Source organism: Aotus nancymaae, unplaced genomic scaffold (genome assembly GCF_030222135.1).
Source record: "Aotus nancymaae isolate 86718 unplaced genomic scaffold, 86718_ANA_hifiasm-v0.15.2.pri h1tg000058l, whole genome shotgun sequence".
NCBI lineage: Eukaryota > Metazoa > Chordata > Mammalia > Primates > Aotidae > Aotus > Aotus nancymaae.
Window position 1 is genome coordinate 37,951,336 of NW_026988472.1, and position 14,553 is coordinate 37,965,888.

The window sequence follows — 14,553 nt, forward strand, 5'->3', positions numbered from 1 at the left end:
GTAATTCCAAGAGTCCAAAAGCTGAAGAACTTGGAGTCAATGTTAGAGAGCATAAAGCATCCAGCAAGGGGAGAAAGATGAAGACCGGAAGACTTAGCCAATCTAGTCCTTCCACGTTCTTCTGTATGCTTTTATTCTAGCTACACTGGAAGCTGATTAGATGGTGCCCACCCAGATTGAGGGTGGGTCTGACTCTCCCAATCCACTAACTCAAATGTTAATCTCCATTGGCAGTACCCTCACAGACACACCCAGGAACAATACTTCACATTCTTCAATCAAGCTGACACTCAATATTAGCCATCACACATGGGGGTAAGGAAGAACAACACACACTGGGGCCTGTTAGAGGGCAGTGGGTAAGAGGAGAGAGAGGATCAGGAAGAATAGCTAATGGATGCTGAACTTAATACCTAGGTGATGGGATGATCTTTGCAGCAAACCACCATGGCACACATTTTTACCTATGTAACAAACCTTCACATTCTGCCCATGTACCTCTGAACTTAAAATAAAAGTTGGAAATTAGAAAAAATAAAAGTTATTTAAAAGAAAAAAATATTGAGAGCAATGTCGATATGAAATATTTCTGGTAGTATAAAATTAAACATGCTAGTAAAATAAATCAAAGCTTTATTTTTGAATGTACATTGGCAAGTATTTATTTTCATTTACTTAATAATCAATAAATAAAATAGAAGTTTCAAACATCTAAGAAATAATTTTAAATACAGTCATCCCTTGATAACTAAGGAGGATTAGTTCCAAGACCACCTGTGGATACCAAAATTTGTAGATGTTTAAGGCCCTTACATAAAATGGCATAGTATCTGTATATAACCTATACACATCTTCCAGTATACTTTAAATCATCTCTAGATTACTTATAATACTTAATACACTGTAAATGCTTTGTAAATAGTTGTTACATCATATTGTTATAGAATAATGACAAAGTCTATACATGTTCAGTACAGATGAAATTTTTTTCAAATATTTTTGATCCTGAGTTGGGGGAATCAATGGATGTAGAACCCTCCAATAGGGAAGGCCAACTGTAATTAAATTTAATATTACTGGGAGAGATGAGGGTGGTGAGTAGTACTGAGAACTGTTTTAAACAAAAAGAGTTGCAATCTAAGGCAAAAGCATTGAGTAGAGGACCTCCTCATGGCATTCTCCAAAATTTCAACCTAGCATGGGAATTGACCTCTACTTTTTCAGAAAGAGAGACATCCAAACAAGGAAGTGGCTATTTTTGAATGGCAGAGTTGTGGAACTCCAAAAGGACATCAACTGCCTTTAAAGATAACTCTAGCTTAAGGAAAAGTCTGCTAATGGATTTCAGCACTACTCATTGACATAATTATTTTCTCAATGACCTACTTCCAGATATCCTCACATGCAGAAGGAAAGGAGCTCCAACACTAGTGGACAACTGAAAAATATATAGATTATAGCAGAATATCAACTTAGATCCAAATATTATGCCACTAAATAATCACTGTGTGATTCTTGCCAAACTTCTTAATTTTTCTGAGCCATAGTTTCCTCCTCTATAAAATATGCACAGTAGCAACAAACTCAGAAAGTTGTAAGTATCACACGAGATGTAATATTCCTAGTAAAGTGCATATTGTAGTAGGAGTGTAGTGAAAGATAGATAACATTATCCCTAACAGTTTTATTGTTAAAATGTTGCATCATAGTTTGTTATTTTAGACTCTGCATGAGCCATTCTTTAGAGGTGCATAAAGCAAAGAGAAGCTCCTGTGATATAACAAGGAAAAAAATCTCTGTTAATTTGTTATCCTGGGCATCTGCACTTATAAAACTACTTTAGGAATGGGAAGGGATTATTTTAAAAAAGAAAGTTTAGTGTACTACAAATTATTCTTAATAATAAAGGCCAGGAAATCATAGATTCCGTTTTTTTCTTGTTTAGTATGGAAGTTTGAAGTAAGAGATTTTTCAAGAAAACTCTAATAAACAAGTAAAGGTAGAGAACTCCAATCCCACTGCTCATTTAAATTCCTCGATTTCTGATTGAATCCCTCCCTAGGAGTCTCATAAATCTCCTGCAATGGGGTCTTCTTGTAGAGCACACTGTGTGACAAAATTAGAAGAGATGATTGCACATTGACATTAAAACAACATGAAGTATAGATCTTCAACTCAACCAGGAAAAGGGGATTTTAAGAAGTTGATATTTTTTTGAGGCACCGAGCCTCAGTTTGTAGATATTAAAATTATTTCACAGCAGCTGTTAAAAATCTGTTTCTGCCTTGGTGGGGGTGATGAATTACAAAATTAAAGAGATTCTAAAATGAGTTAGCATTTTCCTTATTACTCCCATCCGCCACTGCTCAGAATGAACAGCAGAAAAGAAACATCATATGAAAAATCATTTCTGTGCTTAATACAAATAACAATAATGAGAATGAGATGCTGGAAAGAATTGGACAGATTTCATACCAAACACAGCAAAAGGACAGGTACTCATATCTCACATTGCATATTTGTTTGATATTGTTTCTGCACAGTATTAAAAGGTTCTAGATAGCACAATAGTGCTCCTCAGTTTTTCTATATAGTTTACACCTGTGAGATACAGGGGAGGGATAAAAAACATACTAAAAACTTTTCTAATTTTAATTTACTCACATGACAGTAATTTTTCCTAGTGATACTTAGATAAAAGAAAACATTTTTCTCATATGTGGAAATGTCATAGCATAAATGTACACTCATGCGACCATAGTACAGGAGTTTTACTCAAAGGCAGTAGATGGAAGTCCCATTGTTTTTTGGGCCAAAAATATCATTCTTTTGTTCCCCCCATAAGTAAGTAAATTGCCTTTCGATGGCCCATAAGGAGTTTCTCTAATTCTCTATTGCTACTTTCAGAAACAGTCTTTATGCCTGCTTCTGACATTTGTATATATAAGTACATTGTTTTGATTTTGGCTTTTCAATTGGTCTTGTCTGACTTCTAACAACTTCTATTAGCACTGAGCTGTTAGTATGAAGGTCAGTAAATTGCCTTAAAATGAATAATGCAATGAAAGGTTCAAGGTTTATCAATTTATATTTATAAGTCCTATAAAAATCTCCTCTGTGGTGATCAAAGTTTATTGATTTATATTTAAAATTCCTATAGAAATGTCCTCTGTGGTGACCAGTATAGTTTGGTGTAAAAATGATGTAGAAAATTGAAAGCTGTTCACCAAACCTCTTGTCTCTTCTTCCTGAACACTTAACTAGAACTAACTTTTCCCAACCTCTGATAAGACCACATGACTGAGTTTTAGCCAGTGTCATATAAGCAGAATTGACATATACAACGTCCTGCATTGCCCATTAGAAAACAAAAAGAACCATAGTGCCATCCTCCCTGTTCTTTCCTCATCTCCTGGCTTGATGCAAATGAATATAGAAACTTCAGAAGCAGTGTAGACTACTGGGCAGCCAGGAGTACCATATTGGACTATTCCACGAGCAATAAATAATTTCAATATTAAAGGTCAAGGGTTCCTTTGACCCAACCAGTACAGCTAGCTTTACCCCAACCAGTACAGCTGACAAACAAAAACCTTTACTTCAGCTTTTACCCATTGCATTACTCCTTCACTCTATATCATTAGTTCTCAAACAGGGACAATTTTGCCCCATAGGGGACAGTTGGCAATGTCTAGAGACAGATTTGGTTGTCACAACTGAGAGGTGCTACTGGCATCTAGTAGGTGGAGGCCAAGGAGGCTGCTAAATATTCTACAATGCACAGGACGGCCCCAATAACAAATAATTATCTAGTCTGAAATATCAATAGCCTTAGCTGAGAAGCCCTGCTCTAAGCTTAGATGAGGCCATAATATCCTCAACAACCCATCTATGGTTCAGCAAATGGTTTTCTTCCTCTTTCTTCTTTAAGTGTCCTGTTTTTATAAATAATTAAAAAATGATTTTATTGTTGGCTTCCTATAGCAAAATAAAAAATTTGTGCAAGGTTATGGACTTGCACAAATTTTCCAACCTCTGTGTAATCCCCATCAGTCCATAGCTGTCATACACTTGCAAACTCCATAGGAAAGTAGAAAGTTTGTTTTCTTTTTTGTCACTATATCTTCAGACCCTAGAACAATGCCTGCTGTGTATGAGAAACTGAATTAATATTTCTGAGTGAATAATTGTGTTTCAGAAGCCACAGAGAGTGGGGGAAACTGAGCATCTAGGGAGAAAGTTCCTCATTTCAAGGGCAGCAACTACTCAGATCTCGCAATTGTAGCCTGGAGAAGAAAAGCTGGGTTCACTGATTTTATGTCAACTCTCCCCATTTTAAAATATTGTAATTGATTTTAAAAACTTACAAACATTGTACAGGTACTACTGTTTATAACAGGCAGTATACAACTGTGAGGCTCATTTGGCTGTAGGTATTTCACCTGGCACTCAGGTAATACTATTATTAATCACAGCAGCTATCATCATTGGGTGCTTATGCTGTGCCAGGGACTGCATCAGCTTTTTCAGCATAAAAATTACCCCAATGGCTTAAAACAACGATTTTTAATTTATCTCAAAATTTGAGTTGGCAACAGACACTGGGCTTAACTGGACATTTCTGGTCTTAGCTGGCTCTACAAACAACTTTCAGTCAGCTAATTGGTTATGCTCTGGGGGATTGGCTGACTGTTCTCTCAGATGTTTGGGGCAACAGAGCCATATGCTTGTTATCCTCCAGCAGGCTAGCCTGAGCTTGTTTACATGACAGCAACAGTGTTGTAAGAGAGCAAAAGGAGATGTGCAGGGCCTCTTAAAGCCTACATACAGAACACTTCTGTTGCATTCCATTGTCCACAGCAAGTAAAAAGACAAGTCCAGGCTCGAAGGGTAAAGAGAGAGACTTCCCCTTTTGATATAAGAAATTACAAAGTCACATTGCAATGAGGCATGGATACAAAGAAAGGGAGAATTGAAGACATGTATGCATAAACTCTATCAAGATGCTATTTAATTGCTTTACATTGATGTCACTTAATCTGTATCACACTCTTGAGAGGCAAGTTTTCTTAGTCAGTTCAGGCTGCTGTAGCAGAATACCATAGACTGGGTAACATAAACAATAGAAATTTATTTCTTATAATTCTGGAGGCATGAAGTCCAGTACCAGGGTGCTAGCATGATCCAGTTATAGTGAAGGACCTCTTCTGGGTTGCAGACAGCTGACTTCTTCCTGTGTCTCACATCGTGAAAAGAGAGCAAGTTGACTCTGGCCTCCTCTTATAAGGTCACTAATCCCATTTATGAGGATTACACCCTCATGTCCTAATTGCCTCCCAAAGGCCCAAACTCCAAATATCATTACATTGAGGATTACAGTTTGACATATGAGTTTTTAAGGAGGCACAAACATTCAATCCATAGCACAAATATTACTTCACTCATTTTAAAGATGAGAAAGCTGAGATTCCAAATGTTAAGTAACTTTTCAAATATTCACAGCAAAATCTTGAATTGAGATGACAGACATGCAAATAATTATATTTAAGGGATCCCTGCCAAATTCTCTTGAGGCTTAGCGCCCTACCATACTCTTCTCCTACTCTACTGCCACCATCTCATACCCCACCCCATTCTCAAAGAGCAAAGTGAAGGTCTTGTTCTCTGCCTAGAGATTGAGCCAATGGTAACTACTGTCCTACTTAGTGTATTAATCCATTTTCACACTGCTATAAAGACACTACCTGAGACTGCATAATTTATAAACAAAAGAGATTTAATTGACTCACAGTTCCACATGGCTAGAGTGGCCTCAGGAAACTTACAATCATGGCAGAATGCAAAGGGGAAGCAAGACACATCTTACATGGTGGCAGGAGAGAAAGATACCACAGGGGAAACTGCCACTTTTAAACCATCAGATCTCACAAGAACTCCCTCAATATCATGAGAACAGCATGGGGGAAACCACCCCCATGAGCCAATCACATCCCACCAGGTCCCTCCTTTGACATCTGGGAATTACAATTCAAGATGAGATTTGAGGGGACACAGAGCCAAACCATATCATTCTGCCCCGGCCCCTCCCAATCTCATGTCCTTTTTACATTTCAAAACAAATCATGCCTTCCCAACAGTCCCCCAGAGACTTAACTCATTCCAGCATTTACCCAAAAGTCCAAGTCCAAGGTTTCATCTGAGACAAGGGAAGTCCCTTCCACACATGAGCCTTAAAATAAAAAACAAGTTAGTTACTTCCAAAATACAATGGGGATACAGGCATAGGGTAAATGTTCCTGTTCCAAATGGAAGAAATTGGCCAAAACAAAGAGACCACAGGTGCCATCCAAGTCCAAAACCTAGCAGGGCATTTATTAAATCTTAAACCTCCAAAATAATCTCCATTGATTCCATGTCTCACATCTGAGCAACACTAATGCAAGGGGTGGGCTCTCACAGCCTTGGGCAGTTCCACCCTGTGGTTTTGCAGGGTACAGCCCCTGTGGCATTGTGCTTTTCCAGGAGCACGATGCAAGCTGTTGGTGGATCTCCCATTCTGGGATCTGGAGGATGGTGGCCCTCTTCTCACAGCTCCACTAGGCAGTGCCCTGGTGGGGACTCTGGGGGGCTTCAACTCCACATTTCTCTGCATGGCCCTGGTAAAAGTTCTCCATGAGGGCTCTGCCCCTGCAGCACACTTCTGCCTGGACATCCAGGCATTTCCACACATCCTCTGAAATCTAGGCAGGGGCTCCCAAAGCTCAACTCTTGTTTTCCATGCTCCTGTAGGCCCAACACCATGTGGAAGCTGCTGAGGCTTGGGGTTTGCTCCCTCTAAAGCCATGACCCAAGGTGCACCTTGCCCCTTTTAGCACTAGCTGGACCTGGTGCTGCTGCAGTGAAAGGTGCTGTATCTCAAGGCTGCACAGAGCAGTGGCCCTGCCCATGAAACCGTCTTTCCCTTGTAGGCCTCCAGGCCTCCGATGAGAGGGACTGCTGCCAAGATCTCTGACACGCATGCCCTGGAGAGATTTTCCCAATTGTTTTGGTTATTACTATAACATTCGGCTCCTTGTTACTTATGCAAATTTCTATCGCTGGCTTGAATTCCTTCTTCGTAAATGGGTTTCTCTTTTCCACTTTAAGGTCAGGCTGCAAATTTTCCAGACTTTTATGTTCTGCTTCCCTTTTAAATAAAAGTTCCAGTTTCAGATAATCTGTTTGTGAATGCATATGACCGAATGCTTTCAGAATCATCCAGGTCACATCTTGAACACTTTGCTACTTACAAATTTCTTCTGTCAGATACCTTAAATTATCTCTCTCAAGTTCAAAGTTCCCCAGATCTCTAGGGCAGGAGCAAATGCTGCCAGTCTCTTTGCTAAAGCACACCATGAATGACTTTTCTCTAGTTCCTAATAAGTTTCTCGTCTTCATCTGAAACCACCTCTGCTGGGACTTCATTGTCTGTATCGCTTCCAACATTTTGGTCAAAACCATTCAACAAGTCTCTAGAAAGTTCCAAACTTTCCCACATTTTCCTTCTTTTTCTGAGCCCTCCAAACTGTTCCAACCTCTGCCTATTACCCAGTTCCAAAAGCGCTTCCACATTTTCAGATTATTTTTATAGCAGTACCCCACTCCCAGTACAAATTATCTGTGTTAGTCCATTTTTACAGTGCTACAAAGATACTACCTGAAACTGAGCAATTTGTGAACAAGAGGTTTAATTGACTCCCAGTTCCACATGCCTGAGAAGGCCTCAGGAAACTTACAATCATGGTGGAAGGCAAAGAGGAAGCAAGGCCCATCTTACATGGTCGCAGGAGAGAGAGAGAGAAAGAGAACACAGGGGAAACTGCCATTTTTAAAACCATCAGATCTCATGATAACTCCCTCACTATCATGAGAGCAGCATGGGGGAAACTGCCCCCCATGATCCACTCACCTCCCACCAGGTTCCTTCCTCAACACCTGGGAATTACAATTTGAGATAAGATTAGGGTGGGAATACTGAGCCAAACCATATCACTTGGATTTCAGAAGATTGTTAGTGCTGGATTCCTCTTTACTGTACCTCAGAAATCTCTCAGCCCCTCTCCTTCCCCCATGGTTCTCATGTCAGGCAAGGACTACCACCTATTTTCTCTTAGCCACGCTCTAGTTCTGGAGCTTACCAGTCAGTGTACTTGCTTCTGGAGTCCTCACCACAATCCACTGGACAGACCTAGCTTTAGTTCCCTGTCCCAAACCCTTACTACTTTCCCCTGTAGCTAACCAGTGAACACACAACTGTGCCCAAAACACAGTCAAATTGAGATCCCATGAAAAAGTTTAGGGCAAATGCCTACCAAATATTTCTAAAATGGGCCTCTATTTGCTGTCCTGTATATTTGGGAGATTTGGAAGTCCTTCCTTTATAAGCACTGTGAAAGGCCTACCCCATCCTCAGTCTATATATCACAGAGGCTGAAAATTCCAAATGTCTTTGGAGGGCTACAAGTGTATTTGATGAATGCCTAGGGAACTAGTTTCAAGAATCCTGGGTTGTTGAATGGTAACCCTGTGTATTTTGGAAAAGCATGACTGGTTTGCAAACTGCTGGGGACAAATGCCTTGTTTTTCTTCTGGCGGGTTTTGAATAGAGAGTAGGAGGTTGGGCGGGGACTGAGGGGGAGTTGAGCAAGAACAGGCATTGTTGTATAGGGTTGTGGATCCCCCTGCACGAAGTCTGAAACAAAAACCAGAGCCTCACTCAGCAAACAGCTTTTAGGATGAGTCATGGTGAGGGAAGTGGGGCTGGGTGTCCACCTTTTGTGCTGCCTGGGATCACAGCAAATATTTAAATGGTTGGGAAAGCAGAGTGGGTGGGAAACAAGAAGAGGCTAAGAGAGAGATGAGTTATAGGCTTCACTAACTTTAAAAGATATTTTAAAAAGGAGAACCTTTGTTCAACATTATTAATTTTAACCAGAGAAATAGCCTTTGATTTTAGGAAGCCCTTAGAAAGCCAGGAGTTCGAAAGCTGTGAGAAACCTAAGTTGAACCCTCTACCTCAGTGGTTCTCAGACTTGGCTACATGTTAGAAACACTTGGAAACTGTAAGGCCGGTTGCCTCACCGGGGGCTCGAACACACCCCCTTCCCTCTCCGGGGGCTCAGACACACCCCCTTCCTTCTCCAGGAGCTTGGACACACCCCCCTCCCTCACAGGGAGCTCAGACACACCCCCTTCCCTCTCCGGGAGCTTGGACACACCTCCCCGCCCCGGGACCCTGGAAAAAAGCCCCTCCAGGACCTACCTGCCTATTTTGTCCTATCTGGGCCCCACTCCCTGCCTGCCATTTTGTCTTCCTGCCTACTATTTTGTCCCATCTGTGCCCTACTCCCTGCCTACTATTTTGTCCTATCTGGGCCCCACTCCCTGCCATTTTGTTCCTTCCGGGTCCCACTCCCCTCCATTTTGTTCCACTCACCTCGGGCACAACCAATCAGACGCCTCCACTCCCTATAAAACCCCACGTCTAAGAGAAGTCCATGCGACTTCTCTGGCCCCTCCTGTCCAGACCACAGAACCTCACCTGGGAGCCTGAATAAATTCCTTCGCATTGGATTATTTTCGTGCTGGCCTCAGTTTCTTCATTTTAAACGCAGCAAGAACCCAAGAAAAAACCTTACAAGTGGTGCCGAAACCCGGGAAGGAGTTGTAAGACCCCTCCTGGGGGAAACTGACTCCTCCACTCAACGCGGGACAAGGGAGCAGCCCTTTCACTGCAAGGTAAGACTTCTGTTGCCCACTACCCCTCCCGCTGCTTGCCTCGTCGTGTGGACTCCCTGCTCGCAATCACGGCCGCGTCAGGGACTCTTTCTTGTTGTTTGCTGTGGGCCCATGGCCCCGGCCTCGTCGTGAAGACTTGAGCATAGAGGAGATGTCCCTACATTCTTGTCTTCTCCCTGTGAGGGGTTTCTTAGGGTCAGGATTTTTAGGGAGACGTCCCCACTTTCCTGAACCCTCTCGTTGTCGTGTCAGGGTCAGGATTTGGAGGGAGACATCCCCACTTTCCTGAACCCTCTCGTTGTCGGTGCTCGGTAAGCGTAGCCTGGGATGCCTAGCCACTCTTCCGACCACTCCTGCAGCAGCGATTGAGGTGTGGGTATTCAGAAGCCCCATTACCCTCCGGCTTATACTAAATTCTTTAATTCAAATTATTCCATTTGGCATAAAGGCTCCCATTAAAATGAAACCGAAAATACAGTTTCTTTCTCACTCTATTTTTCTTTTTTGGTTTCTCTTTCTTTCTCTTTCTGTTTTCCTCTCTCTCCCTCTCTCTCCCCCCTCCCTCTCAAAATGGCGGCCATTCCACGCCCTTTAAATGGCGGCCGCTTCTCGCTCTTAGCTTTCTCTCTCACCTAAGATGGCAGCTGGACCGCACCCTTAAGATGGTGCCTGCTTTCTATTTTTAACTCTATTTTTCTCCCTTTCTTCCTAGTTCTGGTGCAAGTGAGTGAGTGAGTGAGTTTATGTGTAGTCCCATGGCCTAACAGCTACGGGGCTTGTATGGGCCTCAACCCGCAGTTCCACGGGGACGTGGCTGGGAAGGCGTCAGACTGGTCTCCCATCTTGGGGGCACCCGCCCTTTGTCCGTCAGTCTTATATGTGGTGCTGTCTTTATTGTAGCCTCTAATTTTGCCATGTGGCAGACAGTCCTAGCCCTGTCTCTTTTTGTTTTCCTCCTTATTATCATCATTGCATTAATCATTATAGTCTGTAGGTTTTCTCAGCCACCCCCTCCAGGAAAGGATCTCTTCTGCCTGTGTTGGGTGTAATACCTGTTCCTATCCCTTCCTCACCTCCGACTGCCCCACAAAAGCCAACTATGGGGAACCAGAAGTCCCACTTAGACCCCAAGTCACCATTAGGATGCCTAGCCCAAAACCTACCCAAACGAGGGCTTTCCATAAAGAAAAGGAAAAGATGCCTTCTTTACCATTCCTCTACACTTTAAGTCTTACTTTTTCTTTAAAAATCCTTCAGTCAGCTTTCATCTCACCTCTCTACTCAACTCGGCTACTTTGTTTCCTCTTCCATCCCATTCCCCCTCCCCAGCCCATTCCTGTCCTAAACTAATAGATACATTTGTTACACCTTGGGAGGGCCTGTCTAACCTTTCTCTCTCTAGCCCAGACCTTGCCTTTTTGTAAATGGGAGTTCAATAGTGACAGCCAATGGGCAACGAAAAGCAGCCTATGCAGTAGTTACAGATTCAGCCACCCTCAATGCATGTTGCCCCCCAGTGGACCTACCGAATAAGGCCACCTTAACTAACAGGCTCAGGCCCTCGAGATGAAGGTGACTGTTAATAATGGTGGTAGTAATGAAAGTGGTAATAATGATGAAGGTATGATGAAGGTGGTGATGAAGGTATGTTGTAGGTGATGACTGAGGCAATGGTGATGATGGTGAAAGTGGTGATGATCATAATGAAGGTTATGGTAATGGTGATGATGGTAATAGTAGTGATGGTAAAGGTGATGATGCTGAAGGTAGTGATAATAAAGGTTGTAGTAATGACAGTAGTAATGATGAGGGTGATAATGAAGGTGCAACAATCCCCCCCACTTCCTCCATCTCCTGATTCCAACCTAGCCTCTCCTGTTAGTGCACACACCCGCTCACACAGTGCTCCTAGCGACGAAGCCTCCCTCCTTTGGCCCCGCCGTGAGGTGGCCGGAGCAGAGGGTATTATCCAAGTGCACGTTCCCTTCTCCCTCTCTGATCTGTCAGCCATTGAGAAACGCCTAGGATCTTTCTCCACCAATCCTACTGCTTACACCAAAGAATTCCGCTACCTTACTCAGGCATATGATTTAACCTGGCATGACACATTTGTAATCCTATCCTCCACCCTTACCCCAGACGAGCGTGACCGGATTTTTACAGCAGCCCGGGAACACGCTAATCAGGTACATCTGACTAACAACCAGATGCCAGTAGGCGCGGCAGTGGTCCCCGAGGCCGACCCTAACTGGGATTATCAGGATGGTCGGGATGGCCGCCACCGCCGAGACCAAATGCTACAGTGCCTCCTGGCGGGCATGCAAAGTGCAGCCCAAAAGGTAGTCAATTACGATAGGTTAAGGGAAATAACTCAGGGACCCGATGAAAACCCAGCCGCCTTCCTTGATCGCTTGACTAATGCTATGATCCTCCATACCCAGCTGGATCCGGCCTCCCTAGCAGGAGCTACAGTCCTAGCCACCCACTTTCTCTCCCAGTCAGCGGCTGATATAAGGAGGAAGCTTAAAAAAGCTGAGGAAGGTCCCCAGACTCCCATACGAGACCTGGTAAACATGGCATTTAAGATCTTTAATGGCTGAAAGGATAAGGCTGAGGCCACCCGACAGGCCCACTTACAGCAGAAGGTAGGCCTCCAAACCCGAGCTCTTGTGGCAGCCCTAAGGCCGGCAACCTACCGAACATCCAGTGGGAAAGGTCCATCGAAACCCTTCCAAGATGCTCTAAGAGCTCCGTCCGGACCATGTTTTAAATGTGGTCAAGAGGGACATTGGGCCTGGCAGTGCCTGCCACCCGGGCCCTGTTTCAAATGTGATCAAGAGGGACATTGGGCCCGGCAGTGCCCCTGTCCTCATCCACCTCCTGGACCTTGCCCAAGCTGCAAACAGACTGGACACTGGAAAGTTAATTGCCCGTCCCAGACCAAAGGCCCACTCCCCGCACCTCTATGTGGGGAGCAGGCCGGTCTGCAGGAGGCAGTCCCTTCACCTGAATTTCTTGGCCTTCTGCATAAATGCTGCAGCCTGGACTCGAGGACCCCCATCACCCTTGACAAGCCCAGGGTAACACTGTAAGTCCATTTCCTTTTTAGTGGACGTGGGGGCTACCTACTCTGTATTGCCTTCCTACTCAGGGCCTAGTACACCTTCCCAGGTCACAGTCATGGGAATTGAGAGAAGGCCTTCCTGTCCTAACCAAGCTCCTCCCCTAGCCTGTATCCTTGAGGAACACCCCTTCTCTCACTCCTTTTTAATCATACCCTCGTGCTCAGTTCCCTTGCTAGGATGAGATATTCTCCAGACTGTGGGGGCCACTCTCTAACTCACTAATCTCAAATACACGAAGTCAAACCCCTCACATACACACCTCCTACTGTCTCTCCTGAGACTACGCCCTGTCTTAACCCTTTGCTTCAACTCCCTATCCCTCCCAATATAGTCAATGCCACCCAAATCTCTAACCTCTTACAAGCTCTGATGCTGCCCAAAGAGGTTGCGGTCATCCACTGCCGAGGGCACTGAGCCCAGCAGGATGCCTTTTCTCAGGGCAATGCAAGGGCAGATGCGGTAGCAAAGGCTCTAACCAGTACCAGGCCAGCTCCCGCTCCGGTCCTGTTCCTTACTACAGCCACGTTGCCGGTGTACTCGCCATCGGAAAGACAGGACCTTATATAAAAGGGTAAAACCGAGTCTGACCAGGGCTGGATCTTCCTAAATAATATCGCCCTTCCACGGGAACAGGCTCCTAAAATCAATGCCAAAATCTACCAATCCTTACATATAGGGCCCAAGGCGTTGTACCACTTTATACAACCTCTCTTTTATTTATCAGGTTTACAACAGACAATTGAGCAGGTACACAAAACGTGCATTACGTGCTCTTAGGTCTCGTCTCAGGGAAGCTTAAGGACACAGTTCCCCACCCACCAAATGCATGGCAACCTGCTGGCTCAAGATTGGCAAATTAATTTTACCCACATGCCCACTCACAGAAAACTTTGCTACCTCCTAACTTTTGTAGATACCTTTTCAGGTTGGGTTGAAGCCTTCCCTACCTCTCGGGAAACAGCAGACACGGTAGCCTCCATTCTTATTCAAGAGATCATCCCCCGCTTTGGCCTACTTCTCACCATCCAGTCAGACAACGGTCCAGCATTCATAGCCCAGGCAGTCCAGCTGGTCATCAAGTCTCTCAACATCTCCTGGAAACTACACATCCCCTACCACCCTCAGTCATCGGGTAAGGTCTAACGGGCCCACGGCATCCTCAAGGACCATTTGGCTAAACTGACTATTAGGTAAAACTATCTTGGCCCACTCTCCTACCTCTTGCTCTAGCCTGGATCCGAGCCACCCCACGGAAACCAATGGGCCTTAGTCCCTTTGAGTTGCTGTACGGCCAACCCTTCCTGGTCTCTCATAATTTCCTGGTCCAACCACCTCCCCTAGCCACCTACCTTCCCTATTTATCTCTCCTTCACCACTTACTCAGGGAGCACACAGATCATGCTCTCCCTGTTGTTCCAGGGCCTGGAGACTCGCACCCGGCAGCACCCCTGCAACCAGGTGACAGTGTTTTCCTTCGGGAGCTCCAGCCAGGATCTCTGCAGCCTAGGTGTTCAGGACTCCACATCATTATCCTAACCACCCCCACAGCTGCCAAGCTCCTAGGTCACACCCCATGGTATCATGTGTCCCGCCTTAAGGCGGCACCTCAAGATGACCAATGGAAAGCCAAACCCCTGGGTCCCACTCGCCT

The 14,553-nt window shown here is 44.3% G+C and overlaps 1 long non-coding RNA gene across 2 annotated transcripts in view; it reads left to right on the forward strand.

The window, feature by feature from the left end:
• The window catches only part of LOC105734663 (uncharacterized), a 407,309-nt gene extending 397,505 nt beyond the window's left edge, over window positions 1-9,804 (forward strand). For both annotated transcript variants that reach the window (XR_001111584.2, XR_010338193.1), the window contains one exon: window positions 9,654-9,804. This is a non-coding gene — a long non-coding RNA (uncharacterized LOC105734663). The remainder of the gene's footprint in view (window positions 1-9,653) is intronic.
• The last annotated feature ends 4,749 nt before the right edge of the window (window positions 9,805-14,553 follow it).